We start from the raw sequence: 16,709 nt of genomic DNA, 5'->3' as shown, positions 1-16,709 counted from the left end.
CTTTTATATGCTGATATCATTTCCTTTGGAGGTATACCCAGAAGTGGATTATATAGTAGATCTACTTTTAGTGCCTCCATCTGTTCTCCATATGACTGTATTAGTTTGCATTCCCATCAATAATGTATGAGAGTTTCCTCTCACTCACATCCTTGCCATCATTTGTTTTTTGTTTACTTTTTGGTGATGACCACTCTAACTTTGGTGAGATAGTATTTTTTGATTCTTATGGCTCTGATGACTAATTAAGTTGAGGGATTTTTTCCCATGAATTTGTTGGCCATTTGAATTTATCCCTTTAAAAATAGACATGCAGACCAGTGGAACAGACTAGATTCAGAAATAACCCTATGTACTTACAGGCAAATGATTCTCAACAAAGGTGCCAAAAACATATGTTGGAGAAAGGAGAATGTCTTCAATAAACAGTGCTGGAAAAACTGGATATTCACTAGGAGGAGATTTAAATTTGACCTCTCTTTCTTGGTATGAAAATAAACTTGAGGACTGGGGTTGTAGCTCAGTGGTAAAGCACTTGCCTGGCATGTGGGAGGCCCTGGTTTCATCCCCCATAACACAAACAACAACAAAAAATGACAATGAGAACAGAATGGGTAAGAAACTCAAATGTAAGATCTGAAACTATGGAACCACTAGAAGGAACCAGAGTAAACATCTTGTGACATTAGTATAGGCAATGACATTTTTCATAAGACCCCCAAAATACAGGGAATAAAAGTAAAAATAGACAAATAGGATTAGTCAAACTGAGAAGCTTCTATGCAGCAAACTTGCCATAGAGGAAAGAGACAGCCTGCAGAATGGGGGAAAATTTTTGCGAACGATTAATGTGACAGAAAGTTACTATGTGAAATATACAGGAACTTAAAATACTCAATAAGAATAGCCACATGAGCAACAACATCATCAACACAAAGTACTCCACAAATAACCCACTGTGATGCCAGGGCAGATTTGCTGCTCAGAAGAGCAGATCCTGGAGACAAGGGGACTTTGGACTACTCCATTCTGACAGGGCAGAAGGGGACTCCAAAATGACCCAGTTGCTCTCTGGCTATCTCTGCATTGCTTTGTGGACCAGGGTTACTCAGTCAGGGTCACTGTGATTTCAGCTGATCTTCTAGTTAGTGGCCTAAGTGAAATACACATATATATTCCCTAAGATGATGCTGATGTTGTGAAGTGTAAATGACAAGGTTCTTTCTCTGTGACTGGGATGAAGGGTGAGAATTTGGTTTGAATCTATAGTGAACTACCACATCCAGAAATGTGATTGGTGGCTGGTTGGAGGCTTCCTCTTCCTCCTCAGGGAGCACATTTATATTAGTACCATTTTGCAGGGGAGGGTGGTAATTTGTCTCAAATAACTTGGAGGTTTTGCCTGGGTGTGGAAGTTAGTATTTCTGATGTCACTCTTGAGCCAATCACCTGATGATGCTTAGCAGGCAGTTGGGCTCCTGGGTCTGAGGCCTGGAGCGGAGGTCTGAGCTGCAGCTCCAGATCAAGGTGAAGAGAGGAGGAAAGGAAGTATCAGGTTCTAGTTGGTGGCTTCTCAGACTGGCTGTGTGATGCCATCACTGGTTGAGTTGTGAGCCTTGCCAGCGCCCAGTCTGTTTTAAGAAAACAGCTCTGCTAAATTTTCTTTTAGTTTTTTTTAGGTGAACACAATATCTTTATTTATTTTTATTATGTGGTACTGAGAATCAAAACCAGTGGCTCATGCATGCTAGGCAAGTGTGCTACCACTTGAGCCACATCCCCAGACCCAGCTCTGCTAATTTTAACCAAGATTGATTTTTGGACTTTTGACTTCTGGAACTTCAAGATAATAAACTTATTTTGTTAAGTTAAAAAAAGTTGTCAGACCTCTGGCCAGTTATGTTGTAGCCTCAGTTTCTTCATCTGTAAAATGAGATTCTGGCCCCTTTGCAGTTTTGTGATTCTGTTGTGAATTGATGGTTTATTTTCTGTCTCCTCTTCATGATGTGATGCCTACTCCTTCCCCTTCCCTCATCTATACATTTTCCTGATGGGCCAGGAGAGCAAGGCAGCAACATTTTATTTGCTTATCCTGAAGAAGTGAATTGAAATGGAGCCTTAAATTGTCTAATTCTGAATCTGTGAGTGGATCAATTAAAGGGGGAGCCTCCAAACACTGAGTCAAAAGACCATGCTAAAATGCTACATCCTTACCACTATTCTGCAAAATTATAGTTTAATGGGGCAAAAATTATTGCATCTGTGTTTGTAGCACATTTCATGAGTGCTTTGCCTCATGGATTTACCAGGATTTTAATCTAATACAAAGCTCTCTTGGTTTTTCAGAACATCTTCTTTATGGCTTGAGTTAAGTATGTTTTTATGTAACAAAACCCTTTTGTCATCTTCTAATATGGTACCAGAGTGAAACAAATTGTATCTGAGGTTTGATTGGTGGTGGTTTGAGTTCATGAAAAAAGATAAGATAAAGAAAAAACACATCGCAAAAGCAACAGAGGTTGTGTAACTCCATTAAATTATGTTTACGGGTTTACTTGTCAGAGTTTTGTAACAAAATGGTTTTTCTGGAGTCTGTTTGTCAGTATTTGTCACTAATTAGTGCCTACAAATTACCCTTTTATGGGAGTCATGTTCTTGCGGTCATCCTGGTGTCTTAATAAATCAGAGCTGTCACTGTTCACGTGCTTTGCTGTTGTTAGGTTTTGCTTGTGCTTTTCTTTCTGGTGCATCTCATGGTTCTCTCTCTTCCCCAAAGGTTTCCAACAACTGTGACTCCATTTTTGTGAATGGGAAGGAAATGAAGAGTAAAGTGGACAAGATAGTGAACTTCACCCATCAGCACTTCATCTCCCTGGTGGAAGTCACTGTCTGGGCACCCCGACTCCCCTTGCAGATTGAGATCTCAGACACAGAGCTGAGCCAGATCAAGGGTTGGAGGATCCCGGTGGCCTCCAACAGAAGGTGAGGACCATACCACAGTGGGTTACAGTGGTCTGTACTTGGGGTTCAGATGAGTCTGACTTGGGACTCACTCACATTTTAGTATTAACACCTTCTAGAGTAGTTGTGAGGATTCAGTTAGATGATAGGTGTGCCTAGCATGGGGCCTGGCATTGGCTCAGCTGTTTTCCATCCCCATCTCACTCCCGTTCATTCTTGTGTTCCTCTTCCTTAGTCTCCCTGCTCATGGATGTTGGTTATTTCTCTTGGACACAATACAGGGATTAAGACTGTGAGCTCTGGAGTGAGGCTGTCTGAGTTTTAAACCCTGGTTTTCCCACTTAAAGCTCTGTGAACTTGTGACTTCACCTGTCCATTCCTCAGTTTCTTTATCTGAATTGAGAATAATATTACTGAAAAGTTGTCCCAAGAATTCAGTGATGTGATGCATACTCCCGTAGACAGAATTCTAAAGATGAACTGCTTGCTCTCCAAGATTCCCATCACCAAACACTGATCTGATAGGGTGGTGAGGGGACTTCACAGAAATAGCTTCAAACAACTGATCAATGGAGAGTACCCTGGTGGGCCAGACCCATCAGATAAGCCATTTGAGAGCAGAACATTCTCCATAGCCAATAGCATAGTGGAAGTGGGAGGGATTTGAAGGTGTGAACATTTGGACAGGGTGTTGCTAGCTTTGAAGATGGACTGAGCCACATTTCAAGGAGAGAGGGTGACAGTATTTAGGAGCTGGGAGTAGCCTGAGGATGCACACCAGTCAGAAAATGGGGGCCCCAGTCCTTCAACAAAAGGATCCAAATAACCAGACAGATCCTAGAGGTGGGCCCTTCCCTCACATCTGCTCATCAGGGCCAAGGCCAGAAACAGGAGAGGAAAGGCCAAGATTGGCCGGAGTGGCAACAGGGAAGGTGGTGATGGCGCTCAGAATGTGAGAGGAGCATCCTGGGGAAATCACTCACTGCACAGACAACTGCAGGGCTGGTAGAAATCTAGACTTCAGAATGCTGCCACTGAGGGCCTGGAGGGAATTGAGGAAGGCCTTGCTAGGAGGCCACAGAGTGCTCAGCAGAGCTGGCTACTGCTGGTATGTGGAAAGCAAGTGAGGCTGGTTGTGGCTGAGGATGTGATGGGTGTGCACCTTGGAGTCTTCTTGCTATGTATGGTAAAATGCAAGAGGAGAGGTAAATGGAGGCAGGACTGTTAAAAAGGAACAGGACCTGAGGATGTTGAAGTTTTTAGCATCACTAGATGGCCAGCTATGGGAAAAGCAAGAGACTCCCTGTTGGAAAAATGGGCCCTTCAGCAGAGGCCGAGGATGGGACACAAGACTCTTCCCTGAGACCCGAAGGACAGGCCCAGAGCTGACTGCCTGTGTAGCTTCTTGATTTTGGCCCACCCTCCACCTCTTCCAGGGCTGTGCATTCTGCCTTTTGGGCAAAACTAGCAGGGAAGGAGTGGGCACCCCATGGTGTCCGAAACAGATCACCTGGGTTCCAAGCCCAAGTTGTCATTAGAGCCAAAGCCCAGAAAAGCCCATCAGCACTTGTGCACTAAAACAGAACAAAGTTACTAAAACAGGTTTTAGTGGGATCCAGGGTTTTCTGTCATAATATTCAGAATGTGCAAAAGACAAATGAAAATCACTTGTTATACCAAGCAGGGAGAAAAAAAAAAAAACAAAGCTCTCAGTGAGGAATTACAAATAGCCCCAAAACAAAACAAAACAAAAAAATTAGAAAATCTCAGCAAGCACATGTACTCATCATAAAGAAGAAGATGTAAATCATAGGACTAAAAAAGAGAGTAACTGTCAGTGGGGCTGTTAGAGGATCAAGTCAGTGGAGGGCAGACAAAAGAATTTACTCAATATGAGTAAGAGAGAACAAGCAAACAGAGCTTCAGGGACTTGTGAACAATGACAAAAGATCTAAAGTTCTGTAATTAGAATCTGAGGAGACAGGAAAGGGTATAGGGATGAAACAGTATTTGAAGAAATAGTGGCTGAAAACTTCCCAAATTTGACAAAAGACACAGCTTATGGATTTGAAAAGTTGGGAAATCACAAAAGTGACAAATCCAAAGAAATCCATGCCAAGGCAAATCATAATTAAGCTTGTGAAACTTAGAAGACAAAGGAAGAATCTTAAAAACATCCAGATATTACACTAATTTAAATGAGGATGAATTTCTCACCTGAGACCAAGGAGGCCAGAAAGACGTGGCACATTTTTCCAATGGTGAAAGAAAAGAACTGTCAGTCCTGAATCTATATCTGGAAAAAGTATTCTTCAAGAATGAAGGGGAAATAAAGACATTCTTACATGAAGAGAGATAGAATTTATTTCCAGGAGACCTACCCTCAAAGAATGGCTGGCGGAGCTTCTCCAAAGAAAAAGAAAATGATAACTGAAAAAGATTTGGAACTTTGAAAAGTAAAAAAAGAATGACAGAATCAGTGAAAATTAAATAGGATAGAAGTCTTCCTGAATTCATGAATTTCTTAAATTATATTTGACAATCATATTTGGTTGAAACAAAAACTTAGGACCTCATCAATGTGGTGCTTAAAGCACATAGAGGAAGTCTTTAAAACAATTGTTTGTGAAAGCAGGGAGGCCAAGGAACCTAAATGGAATTAAGGTGCCTACCTTCCAAGTGGTCAAACTTTGTTACCAGGCCAAAATAAGTTATGCATGGAGGTTAAATTGCACACCCATGCATGCATACAGGTACAATTGACTCTAAAGTTGGTGAAATCTGAATGAGCTCTGTGTGTGCCAAGGCCAATTGCTTGGTTTTGGTATTGTCCTCTCATTACAAAGATAGTCACTTTGCAGTACTGGGTAATGAGTGTATGGTATCTCTCCATACTTTTTTTTTTTCTTTCAGTGAATTTGTGATTATTTCAAAATTAAAAGTTAAAAGAACTAATAGAATACAGTTTATCTTAACCTAACAGAACTGTTTTGTTTCAATAACTCAAAACTTCTAAAAGTTCACATATTTACTGACAACTTTTATCATACTGCCACCTTTTAATGAAGTGTAAAATATACTCTATAATGTACTTCTTTCAGTTTTATCCACTTAATTAAGGGGAACTTCTCATCACTAGCACAAAAAAGACAGCTAGTATCATTTCTTATAAAATAAATTGTATCAAAAAATTAATACAAATAAAACAATGTTTTAAATTTCTGAGTAGATGCTGTCTCTCTGTGTGTCTTTGTTAAGTATCAGGACAACATTTAAAGACTTTGTAGCACTGAACAGAAACAGTACTGGTGATGTATTCTGATGGACTCAAAAATAGAATGGGAATGACTTTTCAGTATGTCACAATGTTTTTAATGCTGTGTCCCTTTCCCTCTGAAGGCATCTCTCTTACCCATAAAGATCTTTACTTCTTCCTTCAGGAAACTGGAATTGCTGGTCACAGTGCTGGTTCAAGGAGGCAGATTGACCTATTGTGAATAATACATATTTCAGAAATGAAATGGAACTGGATTCAAGCCTGCTAGTTAGCAGTTGTCACGTGTTTTAGTCAGTTTGCGTCACTGGGATCAGAAGACCTGACAAGAAGAACATAGAGAATGACAAGTTTATTTCAGCTCATGGTATCAGAGGTTCAGTCCATGGTCAGCTGACTCCATAGCTCTGGGCCACAGGTGAGTCAGACCATCATGTCAGAAGGGCAGGGAGGAAGAAAGCAGCTCAGGACGTGGTAACCAGGAAGCAGAGAGAGTACCACACTCAGCAGGGACAAAATATAAACCCCTAAAGCCGCCTCCCAGTGACCTGCCTCCTACAACTACCCCCCACTGCCTACAGTTACCACCAGTTAATACATATCAGTGGATTAATAGGTCACAGGTCTCATAATCTGATTTTTTGACCTCTGAACATTCTTTCATCGTTCCGTACATGAGCTTTTGGGAATGCCTCAGATCTAAACTGTAACACACGTGTTAACCACTGTGAGCCTTTTGTCATAACCACAGTGAAGATGAGGTTAGTTGTAGAACCAGTGAGGATGCACACAGGGACAACCAGATTGGGCTTGGCCCTGCCTCTGCACATGATCAGTTATGTGGACCCTTTCTTATCCACATGATCAGGATAGCAGTCCAACTTCAGTCTTCAGGTTTTGTGAGGAATTAATTAGTTAAACGTGTGGCTGTTGTAAAGTCAGGTGTCATTGTGGGGAGACTAGGCCCATTGTAGGTGTAACAACAGTACATAGGAATTGCTGTCATTTCATCCCCTGATGTATTCCTCCTCACTGGTGGTCACAGACTAGGCAACAGCCATGAATCAAAGTCCTCTCCTACAAGGCCATAGGAGAGGTTCTTCTTTAGGGGAAGGTTCTGGAATTGCAGAACCAGAGGATTTCTTAGGGTGGGCTGTGGATAGATGGAGAGCATGTGCCAGGATTGGAGGAAGGGCCAGAGCCTTGGTGAAGGAAAGCAAAAGCCAGAATGGGCGAAAGGAGAGATCCACTCACAAGTTTTACCAGTAACACGAGCAGCTTTGCTCCCAGAGCAGTACTTGTGGGGAGGGCAGGATGTGCCAGGGGAGAGTGCTCTGGCACCCCAAGGGCCTAAGCAGGAGGAAGCTGCTTCTGTGGAGTCCACTGGCCCAGGCCAGTGAGGAGTGGGAAATGAGAGCAGGCCAAGCCCACTGGCTTCTGGTTTATTTTTGCAGTTCCTAAGGGGCTTTCCCAGTGTCTTCACACCTTGATGTCCTTGGTCCTTGATCTTTATACTCCCAAAGGGGAGGAACAGGCAGCCATTCTTATTTTCATTTTCAGCATGAGGTACCTGAGCCCATGGGAGAGCAGAGCACCTGGCTCAAGGCCCAACAGGGAGTGCAAGCAGGAATCCAGACAGCTCCTCTGTCTCAGGACCTCGCATTTCTGCTTCAGAAGCCACGGTCTTGCTTCATTCCCACATGGGGAATCGTATTTTGATGCCCAGTTTCCAGAAAGCAAAGAGCAGAGGCTCCATTTCTGCCTGTCTGGTCTGGAGTCTCCTGTGGCAGTGGACCAGGGAAGCCAGGGTGCACTTTCTGTCCACCTTCTAAGTGTGAAGCAGCCTGTGTGGCTCACGGTGACTGCTGAAAAGGTATTGAATGAATTAACTGCTGAAAGTTGAGTGAATCAATGGATGAACAGATTTGGCCTGAGAAAAGCCACTTTTATTTCACTCGGCGCCGTCACCTGGACTCTAAACCAGGGGCACATGACACTCCTTCCCAACAAAGATGCTTACTCTGTTCTGTCTGTTTGTGTTCAGGCCCACCCGGGAGAGTGAAGACGAGGAGGACGAGGAGAAGAAGGGGCGAGGCTGCTCCCTGCAGTACCAGCATGCCCTGGTGCGTGTCCTCACCCAGTTTGTGACTGAGTCATCTGACTTGGGTCAGCTGACCTACATGTTGGGCCCAGACTGGCAGTTTGACATCACTGACCTTGTGACAGAGTTCATGAAGGTGGAGGAGCCCAGAGTCGCCCAGTTATAGGATGGTAGGACCCTGGTTGGTCGGAAGCCGGGAATCACCACTGTTCAGGTACAGGGGGTTCATGTTTTGCCACCTCTCCAACACCAGTACCTGCTGATGATGCAGGCAAATGCTGCCATGCAGGGGTGTGCACATGTGTGAGGGTGATTGTGCAAATGTGCAGATACCGAGTCTGCCTGTAACAGAATCATGAGAAGCAGTAGAGTATTCACCAATTTTAATAACCTAAACACATTTTGTATTTTAGAGAGGGTTGAGAAAAATGCCTGATATGTTTTTACCAGAGAAAGCTAAATGAAACACACAGTGTAAGTCACCCTTTTCCCGATATGACACTTTTTTTTTTTTTAATCTGTACTAGGAGGTGATAGAATCTCTGAAAGCAAATTTCTCCTCAACCTTGACATTTAACCATTTAGCTATATTATACCTTTAACAGTAGGCAAAGATTTTTTAAAGCATGTATTTGGCTATAAATCACAAAGAATCTATAGTTAAAAGCTCTCTATTTTCATCATATTAATAGTAAAATAATTTCTAACTGATTTTGGCAAGATTAAAAAAGAAAAATTCACAGCTTGTTTTATTTTTGCAAATTTAAAATGTTACTGCTCATAGTTAATTATGTCTTATTTTAGGTGTTGCCAAAGTTAATTTTCGACAAAGTTGAATTAAATATGTAACATTCTATATTCGTGTCTATTTCTGTGTAATATATTACCACCAATTTAACATTTCAAGACAACAGTAGTTTATTAAGTTATATTCTGTGGGTACACAGTCCTGGTGGGTGGGCTGGTTCTATGCTTAGGGTTCCTAAGGCTGAGATCCAGGTGCTGGCTGGGCTTGGCCCTTAATCTTGGAGTTTTGGGAACTCATTGGCTTTTAATCTCATTCAGTTTCTTGGAAGAACTTAGCTCTCTTATAGCACTGAGGTCACAGTTTCCTTACTGTCAGCCAGGTGTTGCCCTGTCCTCTAAGAGGACCCCTCCATTCCTTCTCACATGGTCCCTCTCTCATCAGTAATGGTGGATTCAGTCCTTCTCACACTTATAGTCTGAATTCTTCTGCTACCAGCTGGGGAAAGCACTCTGCTGTTAAGGGTTCCTGTATAATTCGGGAGACCCTTGTTTTAGAGCCAGCTATGCCATATAACAGTGTGATTGTAGAGTACTTTCTCATTGTGTTTGAAGGTTAAGGTCAACATTTAGTGGGACTGTTCTAGAAATTGTGCCTTTGACATATTCCTGTCCCGGTTTCAGTCTACCATGGTTGCACATTAGATGGTAAAGTGGTAGGAACGGCTCCTTAGGACATGATTATTCCCTGCCCCACTTTAACTGTTCTTCCAGTTATCCCACAGTGGTCCACACAGTGATCATATTGTCCCATGACAGGCATCTAACCTGCCCATTGGAAGGGATGTGAGCAGGAGAAGAGGACTGAGCACCATTTCCTTCAAAAGAGTTGACCACAGGCCACTGCTTTCAAAGCCTGAATGTTGGTTGTTGGGAAAGCGCTACTCTTTGAGTGCTGAGTACCAAGGCAGGCAATTTGAGTTATTGCCTCTAACTTAAAACAAGCTTATCTCAGAAAATACACTGTTGTTATCATGGCATGAATCCCAAGAAAGGAAGTAGATTAAGGTGACCTTTATAAAACTCCTTCAAGTGCTAAGTTTAATTGGACAATGGCAGGATACCTACGTAAGCAGTCTTCCTGTGTGCGCTCTGTAGAGCACTGCAGAGTCTCCCGAGGCCCCGCCAGCTCCAGGACTTGAAATTGTCATGTGGGCAGAGACCACGCTTTCTCACTTACTCCCCAGGTCCTCTCACCTCTCTCTGACTCCATCCTGGCTGAGAAGACAGTGATTGTCCTGGATGACCACATCACCATCATGGAGCTGGGCGTTCAGCTGGTGGCTGGCTTGTCCCTCTCCCTGCAGCCTCACAGGGTGGACCGAAGGGTCATCATCTCCACAGTGGCTGCCCAGGATGTCACAGCAGGTGAGAGCCTGGAGGCCTGTGCCCTGGTCCATGGTCAGCTCCTCTCCAGGTCCCTGCATCTCCCCCAGCACATTGGGCCTAGGAAAGCGTGTAGAGACGGAGGCTCATTTCCTCTGCCATTTGTTCTCCAGCAGGATAACCTGTGATAGGCACAGTCTGCTGTTGGACTGTGAGCTGAGGGCCATGTTTTTTTACCTTGGCCAAACCAAATGGGTAATTTTTGATACTGCATCTTGCTAAGTTGCTGAGACTGGCCCTGAACTCATGATCCTCCTGCCTCAACCTCCTGGTTGGCTAGGATTACAGGTGTGCATCACTGTGCCTGGCTGTTGCAAATCATTTATAAAGATAACCGAGGCACTGGACGGTTCAAGCAGTCCAACTTCATAATCCATCGTTTACCAAGAAATTTACCAGAGTGTGTTTTGCTTCATCAGCATTGGCTTCCTAATAAAGAAGGTTCAAAGCTATATTATCTTTAGCAGTAGCCTGATTAGTTGCATCTAAAATTGATTCAGATAAATTGCCTGATCTTTCCAAGTGTTTTTAGAAAGGTCAAAGTCAAATTCTTTGATATGGCATGCAGTAAATTAATTTACACTTTAGTGCATTCATGAAAGCATATTATTTATTTCTCATACCAGTGGAGCGCCTGCAGATTATTGATGCCAGTTCAAGGCATGGCAAGAACTGTTAAAGATTATAAAATGGAAGATTTTTTTCTACATATACTTAAAAGCGTTTATATAGGAAATCTTGCTTATGTTGTAAATTTGAAGGGAGCTGATCATGCTTTGATTTCGTTTCCCTCAGGAAGCCATAGTCAGTTCTTGGATTTTGTTCAGTGATGGCTCCGTGACACCTTTAGACATTTATGATCCCAAGGATTTTTCCATAACTGTCTCATCATTGGATGAAATGGTGGTGTCTGTCCAGCCAAACTTGCAGTCCCAGTGGCCGGTTGTGGTTGTAGAGGGCGAAGGACAAGGGCCCCTGATCAAGTTGGAGATGATGATCAGCGAGCCTTGCCAGAAGACCAAGAGGAAGAGTGTTCTTGCTGTGGGTAAAGGAAGCGTCAAGGTCAGGTTTGCACCAGGCATCGAGGAGGAGCACTGAGGAGGCAGCAATGACATTGAGGGCGTGAACCGGGAATACAAAGATCACCTGAGCAACTCCATAGAGCCGGAAGGGAGCCAGGAGTGAGCAGTCCAGGAGTGGCTCCAGCGTGGGGGCCCTGCTGGCCCAGAGGACAGGACCAACAGGAGCACAACCCTGCCGCTGCCTGGGGAGGGGAAGGACAAGAAGCTACTCAAGAGTGGTGGTACAGATACCTTCACCAGCTTCCCCACCCAGGGGAAGTTTCCAGAATCCAGTAACCCTAGTGACCTTACAGTGGCCTCCAGGGGCTTGACGGACTTGGAGATCGGCATGTATGCCCTGCTCTGCGTCTTCTGCCTGGCCATCCTGGTCTTCCTGATCAACTGTGTGGCATTTGCCTGGAAGTACAGACACAAAAGGCTTACCGTGAGCGAGCAGGGCAACATCCCCCACTCCCACGACTGGGTCTGGCTTGGGAACGAGGTGGAGCTTTTGGAGAACCCAGTGGACATCACGCTCCCCTCAGAGGAGTGCACGACCATGATAGACAGGGGGCTGCAGTTGGAGGAGAGGAACTTCCTGCTGAACAGAGATTCCCAGAAGCCCTTCCACAGTCATCTCCTCAGACCTTCTGACTATGTCTATGAGAAAGAGATGAAAAACGAACCTGTAAACTCTTCTGGCCCGAAGAGGAAGAGGTTCAAGTTTACTTCCTATACCACCATCTTCCCCGAGGATGGGGGCCCGTACACCAACTCCATCCTGTTTGACAGTGATGACAACATCAAGTGGGTCTGCCAGGACATGGGGCTGGGGGACTCACAGGACTTCAGAGACTATATGGAAAGACTGCAGGACCAGATGTAAACTCCTTTCTTATGTTGTATTCACTTTTATGCCTTATGTTTTCTGAACGGTGGAGCAGTGAGTCTGATCAGCAATAGGGTGACTTCACAAAGCTGAGTTCATGGAGGTCTGGAGGGAGCCCTTTCTAAGCATGTTTCAGAGGCCTGGAGAGTTACGTCAGCTGGGTTTTTAAGTTGGGAAATGCCTCTTAAACAGCTACATGTAGGGACTGGAGGAATTCTAAGACAACAGTTTTGCCTACAGCCTGGTACCAGCTCAGTGCAGATAGAGTAAACCCGACCCCACAGACATTGTTAGTCATCTCATGGCGAATGGCTGTGTGTAGTGAGGAGAGATTTGGATGGTGATTTTCCTGTTCCTAGACCTTTTAAAGCACAGTGGGCAGGTACAGCCCGTGGCCTGGGTTTGGACACACATGAGAAGTGACTGAATGTAGCTATCCTTATTTGTTAGGAGCGCTGCTCAGTATTTTATATACATTTCCACCTGCACATGTTCCTTTGACCTCTGGAATTTTTTTTTGAAACATGAAGAGAAGAAATTTCAGTCTTTGAGATCTGTGTGATTTATAAATGAGTTTTATTTCCTGGGATTTGCCGCGTCACGTCATTTCCTGGGTCTCCATACAGGATGTCAGGTTTTTCAAGTTTTGAGCACTTCTTTCTTTAGTGACAGCATCTAAGAAGCTTATTCTCACTTTCTTTTTCCTACCTTTTGCTGTTGAACTTTCTTGTGTATGACTGGGACAGGGGTTTTGCTTAAAATGTTGATATCCAGTGAGGGAGGGTCATCTCTTTACATTTTTTTATGTGAAGTTTAAAACAACTTGGAGGAAAGTTGTGAACACACACATTTATTTTTGTCCTCTGTTTGCTAAGAATCCTGGGGAGCTCCTGGAGAACACTGCTGAGGGCAGAAAGCCCCTAGGGAGCAGTGATTATGCAGGTTCTTTGTAGTCAACACAATGTACCATACAAACTGAATCTAAAGGTAGAACCATCTATATCTGCACTGAAGGGAAATTGCCCAGGAAATAGCTTCCAATTAAACTTTCCATTTTACCAGAAAAAAAATTAAATGAAGTTTTAAGTTAGCTATACATATAAATTATCCATATAATAACTATCTTCACAGGTGTGCATTTGTGGGAAAAGAAATGGGTTCCCCCCAGAATTCACAAAAATAAATGACTGTTCCAGAGCCCAAGAAGCAGCTATTATGAACACACTATAGTTATTGAAAAATCAAAGTGCTAAGAGGAAAAAAGTGATTCTTGTATAATAAAAATATTTAGAATCATCATGAATCATCATCTCAAAGCAAGAATTTCAGATTAGCAAAATGCGACATATTTATTTATTAAGATGCTATAGGTGGAAAAGCAGACACTGGACTAATCTGTCTCATTATGAGTTAACTGAGCCATTTGCATCCCTAAGAAATGGAATTTGAAAGGCCCAAAGTAGGAGGCACTTGCAGCAAGTCACCCTTACTCCCAGTGGCTGACAACTGAGCTATTCAAAAGAGAATTGTTTTCATTCAATTGCTCTCTTATTTTAGGTTCTCATGGATGGGAACTTGACAACTCAGCCTCTTCTAGCCATGAAGCAGCAGCCAGAAATTTCTCCTATATCTCTTGCATGGCACAAACAGGGCTGAAATTGCAGGTGGTATAGTGGTGACCTCAGAGGCTGGTATTGGATTGGTTTTATAAGTATTTAAAATGGTGCTTAGGAGCTGAAGCCAGGGACTGCAGAGAGCTTCAACTTAACTGGAGAATGAAGCAGAATACCTAGGCCTTAACTGCAAAAGGAGTTTGCAGGACAGCTGGCGCCTTTTAGGAAGAGCTCCCTGGTTAGCCACTGGCCTTTCAGAGGGCTTAGTGGGAAGGTAGCACAGAACAACTGTGAGGACAGAAGAGAGTTTATGCCTGATGGATGCACAGCCAAGCTATCCAGGAAGTCTGGCTCCTTCTAGGAGACGTTTTCAGTTCCATCTTCTTTTGGAGCTTCAATATCAAAGTAATAATGGAGGTCCTTTCTGAAAGTGAGGAGTATGAACTGAAGGGGAGGAGTTTACTCAGCAGGCTGCCTCCCAACCACTGGCACATCGAGACTTTTGTGGGGGCATAGTTTGGGAGGAATTGCCATTGTCGTGGGGAGCATCACTAAGGAACATACAAATCGGAGCCTTTCCTGAGGTGGGAACATGGGGCAGGGACAGAGAGCAAACACGGAGTATTGGGTTGTGCCAGATCAGCCTAAATGGAGCTGGAAGCTGACCATGATCCTGAAGAAGCTTCTGGTGGACAACACAGACTCACCCAGCATGAATCAGCACCCATATAGTCACCTGTGCTCCTTCACATTAGAGCTCAGTTAGTTCAACATGGAGGAAGTCAAATGGAATGTCATGGGAAAGGGTCCCTTTTACTATATAATATCCACTCACAAACACACACACATATGTACACTTGTGTGTGCTTGAAGCTGAAGAGTCAAACGTAGACCATTTAGTGGGACTCACAGTTGTTTTCAGATGTGGCGTGGACACCTTTCATTGAAGTATTTTATGCTCCTATTTACTGCAGAGTGTAAACCATGGGTTAGATCACCTTGTTTTCCAGCTAGTCAGCCACAGCTATTAAGCACTGCACCTCAAGATACCTAAACCCAAACGGGAACAACATAAACTATTAAGCCTTGAACTCCAGTTTCCAGTCACCATGCTTTCACCTGTCTTCATTCTCTGGGTTTTCATGGTTGAGATATTCAGATCCTGGGGCTTGATGAATAACCTAGCCCCAGGTTGTTGAGAGCTGCCAAATCCCCTTTTCCCCCATAGAGTGGCACACTCAGACTCCTCCTGAGGGAGGAACCTGCAGGCTGTGGACATTGGTCGCAGGCAGGGAGCTTGAGATGTGAGCTGAGGACTGCTTGGCTTGGAGCAGTTGAAGATGTGCAGCCACTGTCTCCAGGTCCCCGTGTTCCTCTTTCAAGTCCAGAGTATAGGGACCAAGAAGCAGCTGCCAGACCAAAAAGCCTGCTTTTAAACATAGGTGTGCTGCATTTGAGAGAGCAAGAAGAGGAAGAAAAAGATCCCGCAAACCCCAGAATACTCTGTGTACCAAGAGAAGAAACATCACCTTCCTAGCTGTTGCACACACTGGCCAGGGTAAATTCCCAGCCTACAATAATCCTCCATATCTACACAGAAAGTTTCGATTTATGCACATGAATGCAGTGAAAACATGGATTGGTGTTTCTGTCCCATCGCCATATCTGGAGATATGTACTTGCTGATTTTTAAGTTTTAAGAAGTCCACCTTTGTGTAAATTGATCAGCTTTTTAGAAAGGGATCTTTCTAATATTGGCAAATTGAGACCATAGTAAAAGTTTTGTCAGCAAAGATCCATTCAGTCCACTGAGGGTGGCTTCATCTGAATCCTTCATGCCACTGGCACCATTGGGCTTTCTACTCTAATCATCTTAAAAACTATCTTAATTCTCCATTCTGGTCTCTGTAAATGACACCTCAGATGGTTTATAAACTTAGTAACCTTCCTCTCAATTAAAATTACATATGTGTTCTGTGACGTACATCACCTGTATGTAAAGGGACAGGTTGGATGGTGGAAAAGCTATGCTGAAATGTGGATATCAGATATTTTTGTATGTAATATAGACATTACACTGAAACTCTGAGAGGTGTATCAGAATAAACACATTTTAAAATAAAAGCATGCAAAACTGTAGCTTTTAAATGTACAGACCTCCAACTCAAAAATATCTCAACTGATGATGGGAAAAACATTAGGACCTGACATCGTGAAATGCATTGAGTTAGGAATTCTGGCCTGGAAAGGACGTGGCTCATGTTGGCAATGTTGATGAAACTTGCTGGAATATTTTGATTTTACTCTTCATTACTTTTGGATCTTTCCTTTTTTCCTGGAAATATTTCAGAAATAAAGTGACTTCACTTTTCCAGCATAATGGTATATTCTAACCACAGGGTAATTCATCGTTTTTAACATGAAAATAAACATTTAAACATTCTTCAATTGTTTCATTATTTTACCTACATGTTCCTTTTCTAATTTCAACTTCTATATGATTGGCTATATTTATAGGTACATATATTTTTCTTTTCAGCCAGAGATTGTAACATCCTTGATGACGTAATAAATGGACACCAAAATGAAATATTCCCTAAAAGTCAAAGATGACTTTGAG

The 16,709-nt window shown here is 43.2% G+C and overlaps 1 pseudogene; it reads left to right on the top strand.

Moving 5' to 3' along the window:
- LOC139706848 (transmembrane protein 132B-like) overlaps positions 1 to 13,983 on the top strand; it is a 39,077-nt pseudogene extending 25,094 nt beyond the window's left edge.
- The last annotated feature ends 2,726 nt before the right edge of the window (positions 13,984 to 16,709 follow it).

This window comes from Marmota flaviventris, chromosome 1 (assembly GCF_047511675.1).
Source record: "Marmota flaviventris isolate mMarFla1 chromosome 1, mMarFla1.hap1, whole genome shotgun sequence".
Lineage (NCBI taxonomy): Eukaryota > Metazoa > Chordata > Mammalia > Rodentia > Sciuridae > Marmota > Marmota flaviventris.
Note: the sequence above shows the minus strand (reverse complement) of the source record. Positions and strands in the feature narration are given on the sequence as shown.